This window comes from Electrona antarctica (assembly GCF_951216825.1).
Source record: "Electrona antarctica genome assembly, contig: scaffold_155, whole genome shotgun sequence".
NCBI classification, from domain to species: Eukaryota; Metazoa; Chordata; class Actinopteri; order Myctophiformes; family Myctophidae; genus Electrona; species Electrona antarctica.
Window position 1 is genome coordinate 166,097 of NW_027637259.1, and position 8,157 is coordinate 174,253.

Genomic DNA, 8,157 nt, shown 5'->3' on the forward strand with positions numbered 1-8,157 from the left:
CATGGGAAAATAGAATGAAACTATTAATTGTGTGTGTGTGTGTGTGTGTGTGTGTGTGTGTGTGTGTGTGTGTGTGTGTGTGTGTGTGTGTGTGTGTGTGTGTGTGTGTGTGTGTGTGTGCACGCTTTGTATCAACAAAAGGCACATTGAATACTTGCAGTCAAACTATAACTCACTCTAATATATAAAACTATAACAATGCTTCACAGTCAAATCCTCAGTTTTATGGTAACTCTAAGAGGGGTCCATTTGGGTCACTTTTTACCCTCAGTTATATCTGATAATATATATTTTTTTTAATAGAAGCACTGGGTGTGTGTCAGAGAATGCACACAGCTGATTATCCAATAATGACACCTTCAAAAAATATTATAGGAAATTAACATGGGGAGCATGCAGTTAGACTAGAGTTAGAGTAGGCTATAGACTAGAGCAAACTTGTGTCAAAATGGAGCAGGTTTATGGCTGAATGTTGCCCTTTACTCATCTACAGCATTTTGCTTCAAAGAGAAAACACTAGTAGGCCTATAATGATGCTATGAATTAATGTTAAATGCTCCCAAAATAAGTGGGCACCTGACAGAGACTGGAGAGGCCAAAACGTGTGCATGTGGCCGTGGGCATGGCCAGAATTCTTACCATATTCAAAGATCCCGCCAGTCATGGTCCGAAAGAGACTGGATCAACGTAGACACCTTAGGATTCACATTAAGTCTTGATTTTTTGCTCTCTACTTTGGTGCCTTTCTCTGGGTTGATAGAGAACATGCATCTGCAGACACACAAGGACACAGAAGAAAATCTACAGATTATAAAACGGCCATGCAAAGAAAATAAACTAATGTCCATCCTTTTTCTACACATTATATAAAGCCATTTCAAATGGCAAAGATGTAGATTAGGCAGCACTACTTCCTTTGTTACATTATGTGAAAATGCATGCAAAAGCAAGCCCAAAAATACACACCTCTGAAGAAACTCCATGGTTGATGCCAGCGCTGATGGGTAATGGATGTTGAAGCAATAGTAGCTCCCAAACATCATGCGCATAGCACTCACAAAGGTGGGGATGTTGTCATGTACTATGACTTGGTCAACAGACAGCATGTACCGTTTTGCAGAATAGCAGGACTTTCCTTAAAAAAAAAAGGAAGAAGTGTCATTCAAATAAAATGTAAAAGACAAATTGTGATTTGAACAATATTCAAAAACAGAATTAAAAAATAAAACGTTAACAAAGCCAACTTACCACACACCACAATGGTGGGAGTAATGGGCATATGGTCCAGCTCAACTTCTCCTGCCAAGAATGTGTCCTCCACATAACGGAACATTTCGTCCTCCTTCTCATTGAAGTAGGACATCAATAAGAGCACCATCTCTTTTACATCGTCAGAGATCCCACCCTCCTCTCCCCTCATACTTTTGTTCCGTGTGTAGGCCTCCAGGTACCCTTTGTTCTTCTTTGCAGTATCCCCGTTCAAGTATTTCAGGAGTCGTTCTCCCTTGAATTCCAGATTCCGTGCAAACACCTCTTTAAGCGCCATTCCAGTAAGCTTGTGGAAGTGGGCCGCCATTCCAACTTCTTTGAACCACAACGGCCACTCTGTCACAAGGTCCTTGATGCTTGTCCCCCGATTCACGTCTTTTCGCTGTGTGTTGAATGTCAGATTCATTAGAAGTTTGACCTCTTCTTGATCAATGTCAGTTTGCTCATTTTCCATCTTAATCATTCTGGCCTTTTTCTGTAGCTGGCTCTGTGTGGACTCTCCTAGGGGCAATACTTTTGGCTCCCAGTTGATGCACCCATATGTGTCCTGGATTTTTGCTCTTGCTGGAGTCACTACATCTGTGGAAGAGCCATCATCACTGTCATTTCCCAAACTAAGGAGTTGTCGTTTCCTTATTTTGGGAATGTCAGGTCGCCTCATATTGCTAATTCTATTTACAATTTGTTTTTTTAGAGAGTCCCACCCTGTCCCGACTTGATCTCCACTTATTTCGTCTTTTAGTGCTTTGGGGTATTTCTCCACCATCTTCTTGGCAACTGCCTCTGCATGTTTTGACTGTAAGTTAGAAGATTTCTTCTTCATGTCATGGACGACGAGCCTGACCATCTCCTTTCTCAGTTGGGACCGTGGACCTTCTCCTCCCTCCAGTGAGTGGATTAGTTCATCTGGGAACGTATCCCAGGGTATGATGAAGGTATCCACCCAGTCTCTGTCAGGACTTAGTAATATGCTAGAATCTGTGGATGTGGAACTTCTAGGGGAAAAAGACCCGGATGCAGCCAGTCCTGCTGATGATGCAGGTGACGGAGCTGGACTAGCTGCTCCTGTTTCAGGAGTCTGGTCTGCAAAACATACATGGGCATACACAAAGTTACCAGTAACACAATATGAATGTTTGTACATCAACAAAGGATCTCTTATGCAGACTACCATTGGTGCTCCTGTATGATTGTTTAACCTATGTACAAGTATGCGGGAAGCGAACACAGCTCGTAAGTGTGTGGTACTGTAAAATTTGTGAAAACAGGGCCGCCACGAGAAGGCTCAGCACCGCTAGCCCCCTATTTTTTTTTTATATACAGCTCCATCTCACTGAATTAGAATATTTTGTAAAAGTAAATTTTCTTCCGTAATATAATTCAAAAAGTGAAACTTTCATATATTCTCAATTCATTGTGCATAAAGTGAAGTATTTAAAACCTCTTTGTTTTAATCTTGATGATTATGGCATACAGCTAATGAAAATCAAAAAATCCTATCTCAATGAATTAGAATATTTTACGAGACGACTAAAAACATATATTTTTAAAAGATAAATGTCGACCATCTGAAAAGTATATTAATGTATGCAGTCAATACTTGGTCTGAGCTACTTTTGAAGAAATTATTTCATCAATGGGGCGTGGCATGGAGGTGATCAGCATGTGGTACTGTTGAGGTGTTATGGAAGCCCAGGTTTGTTTGATAACAGCCGTAAATTAATTTGTATTGTTCAGTCTTATGTCTCACACCTTCCTCTGGACAATACAACCTAGATTCTCTGTGGGGTTCAGGTCAGGCCAGTTGGCTGGTCAGTTAAGCACAGTAATACCATGGTCAGTACACCAATTACTAGTAGTTTTGGCTCTGTGGGCAGGTGCCAAGTGCTGCTGGAAAAGGAAAATCAGCATCAACATAAAGCTTGCCAATGTACGGAGGCACACAGTGCTGTAAAATATGATAATAGATGGTTGTGTTGAGACTCTGGACATGACAAAACACAGTGATGATTTAGGCCATGTTATCTGCATGGTGTTGGTCCACTGACAGTGAAAACTTAAGAATGGTTTCAACACAGCCATCCTTTTAGAGTACATTGTGCTTCAGTACATTGACAAGCTTCATGGGGATGCTAATTGTCCTTTCCAGCTCGATTTGGCACCTGCCCACAGAGTCAAAACTACTAGTAACTGGTATACTGACCATGGTATTACTGTGTTAAAACTACTAGTAACTGGTTTACTGACCATGGTATTACTGTGCTTAACTGACCAGCCAACTGGCCTGACCTGAACCCCACAGAGAATCTAGGTTGTATCTTCAAGAGGAAGGTGTGAGACATGACTGAACAATACAAATTAATTTACAGCTGACCTGGGCTTCCATAACACCTCAACAGTGCCACAGGCTGATCACCTCCATGCCACGCCCCATTGATGAAATAATTTCTTCAAAAGTAGCCCAGACCAAGTATTAACTGCATACTTTATACTTTTCAGATGGTCAACATTTCGTTTAACATTTTTTTTAGTGGTCTTGTAAAATATTCTAATTCATTGATAGGATTTTTTGATTTTCATGAGCTGTAGGCCTACGCCATTATCATCAAGATTAAACCAAAAAAAGGTTTTAAATAGTACACTTTATGCACAATGAATGGAGAATATATGAAAGTTTCACTTTTTGAATTATATTACAGAAGAAAATGAATTTACAAAATATTCTAATTCAGTGAGATGGAGCTGTATATATATATATATATATATATATATATATATATATATATATATATATATATTATATATATATATATATATATATTTTTTTTTTTCTTCTTTTTTTTTTTTAATGATTATTATTACGTTTTTTTTGTATTTGGCCACCGACCCCAAAATCTGAATATGTTTTGTTCCATGGATTTTCAACAACTAAAGTTTAAAATAATGGTTAAAGTGGTTAAAAGCTAAGGTGACACAGATGTGTTCCAGTCCTTAATGGGTTAAATGTGCTGTATGTGAACATACTGAGACATACGTCTCCTGTGTACGCGTGTGCTGCGACCACATTACATACATAAAAATTGTACCAACTAAGACATTTAGATTGTACTGCATCCTGCAATCATTTACTTACATTTCTGCTTCCAAGACTCAAGGAGCTTTCGGGCTTGAATTGGCCTCAATGCCGACAGCAAATCGTCTTCTTTAAGGTACTTAACATCTTCAGACGTCTCCACCCCAACCTCATGTAATTTCTCCTCCACAATATTGACCACCGTCTCTGGAAGGTCAGGTAGAGCCTCAGTAATGGCTCTGTGTAGAAATGTCTCCTCCATTTCTGGAATGGAATAAAAACAGGTTTCAAAGGCACTAATGACAAAAGACTAAAAAGGTAATTTGACTTATTTTTGTACACATTATGTATCCATCAAAGTGGTAATAATACAACAGTGATGTTTATTTCGACAACACACTGTGTTTCAGCGGAATTACTTTGAGCCCGTTAAGCTTGTATGATGTTAAAGGATAAAAATCTACCAAGTCATTAATGTTACAACATTGTATTTTTGTATTCCGTTTTGGCACAGAGTACAGATGGAATTCAGGGTGATATTCAGCTTCATAGATGTCCATCACAAAATAAACTGTTGCATCATTTTGTATTAAAATCATGAGCAGTTCTCCAAAGTGCATGGACTCATCATTTTGTGAGACGAGGAAACGTCCTTTTTTATACGATGTGCCTTTGTACAGTATGTCAGTGGAAACAATAGTATTGTTTTCTGAAAAACCAAACCCTCTCACTGCATGCTGAATGGGCTCACTGTAGAGGTTTGGATAAAACCTACAACTGTCTTTGACTTGCAGAATGCATCCTGGCCTAGCTATGATATATGAATGAAACAGCTGGTGTCGTTCAGATAATGTTTGGCAGATGTTCTTAAAGTTTTTCAAATGCCTGGCACATCTCTTAAAGTAACAGTGTTTACTTTCGAAGCGCATCGTCCATAATCTGATCAACGGTCCAAATCTCAAAATTAATGCCGGGTAGTGCCGCAGGTAATGGTGTTTTGGTTTTAGTTTAGTGTCAGGAAACAAACTCTTTCTTGAATCCAAATATTCCTGGATTAGAATTTCAAGATAGGCAACCTCTGCCACCGAGATCTTTTGAGCACATATAAAATCAACAATGTCTTTAAGCTGGAGAGTTAACTGCCAGACTTCATCATCTGGGTTTTTCACTCTGTCACCAATTAATACAGGCAACAACCGTAAAAAATTCCAATTCTGGACGGCTTGACCTGAAAGACGGGCTAACTTCGAGTTGACGACACAAGGCTTTGTCAAAGCGTCTGACCCTTTGTATTTGTGCTGCTTTATACGTCTGTTCAATAATGAATAAGTAAACCACTTCTTTTTTTTAATTAGATGCTTCAAGTACAGTGCAACGTCGAATGATAGCACACCCTCAAACATGTCATGTCCTAAACAAGGTGGGAGACCTGGCTGGCATACATGAAAAGATTTTAGTTCATTGAAAACACTGTTTACCTTTATGCCTTTGATGTGTACAGCGTCTCCTGCTTCTAGGTCACCAACAACAGTGTCATAAGATTCAGGTGTGCGCTGTGGACCAACAACATTTGGGTTATCACTTTGAAACTCTCTGTGTGTGATTTCACAATACCTGCAAAAGTACTGAGATTTACTAAAGTTTTCAACAAATCCACCAATGCCATGTGAACCCAAATTATCACCAACAATACTAAACAGTGCACCTTTAACTTGATTGCCATCAACAATTATTCCATGATCCTCCAAATCTTTTAAATCTTCTAACAACTTTGAGAAAACCTTAGCAGATGTAAATAGTTTCAAGTCGTTTTCTGTACAAAGTTGGACAAGGGACATGTGATCAGTATTGGATCTCAAATGAATAGGTAAATTAGCTAGAGTCACATAGACTGCAAGAATCTTATGTTTTTTTTTAGCAGAGCCAAGAGGATTCACTACTTCGAACGCATCTTGGTACAGAATTAATTTTAGGCATCCTGGATTTTCTATAAAGAACGGGTTTGACTTAAAGGTTTTCCCATCACGTACGTCACTAAAAACACCAGGGTCTGATTCACAAGATTGCTGTTGTGACATTGAATACTTCCACAGTTCTGATTCTAATAAGCCAATTAGTGTTTGTTTCACAGGTACATAGTAAGCATATCGTGGAGTCCTATTTTCATCAGTTCCTAGTTTTAGTTTTATAGGCGCCACATACTTAAACATTCTTTTGAATGACTGGTTTCTTGAATATGTTGTCCTCAGTGGTCCCTTATGACAGACTGAGAACAGATCTGACTGCTTCACACAGTCACTGATTTTAGTAATAACATCATCTGATAAACACATGTTCTTTTTTAAAAGTGAGTGTAATTTGTTTAAAGTGTACTCCTGTCCCAACTCATGCACATTCTGCATCTCTTCAACAATTGTCTGTATTGTTGAAGCTGGAAGAAGGAGTTGCCCTTGCAATTTAAGGTAGAATAGAGACATATTTTTTAGAAAATCCTCATTGAAACTCTCTGGAATTTCCATCCTATCACTTGCATCATTTGAGCTCTGGGGGGCAGCGTTGCCATTGTCACATGCTGACTCAGCAGAAACAGAATGTGTAGTTCTATACATGCAATTCATACTGTCCAATGCATATCCTTTATGTTTCCTTGACATATGAGAAGTAAACGATGATTTCACATTAAATGTATCTTTACAACCACTGACTGGACATGTCACAACTCTTCCCTCAAGTATATGCTGTTTTAAGTGTGAAATTAATTCTTTCACTGTCTGAAATTGGCAGTCACACAGCGAAATTGAACATTTGAGAAATGTGTCAGTGTCTGTGGCACTAAAAGAGGATGCAGGGACATTATGATGGCGGTAAAAATGACCCTTAAAAGCTACAAAGGTAGTGAATGTACGTTTGCAGCCAGGGGCTTCACATTTGAACAAGCATGACTCATTTCTATGTATTTTACAGTGCAAAACATAGCCACGCAAAGTCTCTATAGTGGTGCTGCAAAAACGGCATGTAATCATTTTGAGTGTTTTTTACCTTTCTCAGTCACCTTGCAGAAAATCCGTATGAAAACAGTGTGGAGGGGGGAAAAACAAGGAGAAACCCCTCTGCAGAAAACTGACTGAACAGACTTAGTTAGAACAAAATTAATTGTTGTAAAATGAAAAAGAAGTAACAGTGGAGTTGCAATGAGCACATGGGCAAGAAGTTAAGAACTAAACACACAGCACACAGGAGCAGCACATTCTGTTCTGCAGTGCAATGACTAATCAGAGGCACTTACTGATCATCTCTACCACCTGCGTTTGTACTCTGCCCACAGGTTGTCCAATGAAAGAGCTGTAGATTGCTCAGTGATTTGAGGAGGCAGTTTGCACAGAGGGTTATTTTTCCATGAATGTAAATTCAATAGAAATCATTACAATATAAAATGTCCTCAAGGTATATAGTATCAAATTAAATTATTCTGTAATGACAAAAGTGCTAATTACTTCCATCATTTCAATAACAATATAATGCCAAATAATGAGTAAATAAATTACATTGCAGAAGCAAATAAGGATTTGACTGGTTTAGTTAGTTTCCATATTCAGATTATCAATACAAAATGTATGTAAAATATAAATATGTTCATATACCCACATCAAGTAATTAAAAAGGCACTTTTACCACTTATACATTAAAATTGTACTATTAATACAAATATGATTGTGAAATGGGCCCCTTTTGTACTATATTTAGAGCACAATACTTTGACTGAATGTAAACTGTGAAATACTGAACTTGAATTTGAAGCAGCGTACCCTATTTAT

General features: G+C 38.4%; 1 long non-coding RNA gene across 1 annotated transcript; it reads right to left on the bottom strand.

Moving 5' to 3' along the window:
- Window positions 1-654: 654 nt before the first annotated feature.
- LOC306919027 lies at window positions 655-1,372 on the bottom strand. The gene is made up of 3 exons (XR_013789456.1): window positions 1,249-1,372; window positions 967-1,135; window positions 655-771 (listed from the first exon to the last, which is right to left on the bottom strand). It is a non-coding gene; the product is annotated as an uncharacterized lncRNA (long non-coding RNA).
- Window positions 1,373-8,157: the final 6,785 nt, after the last annotated feature.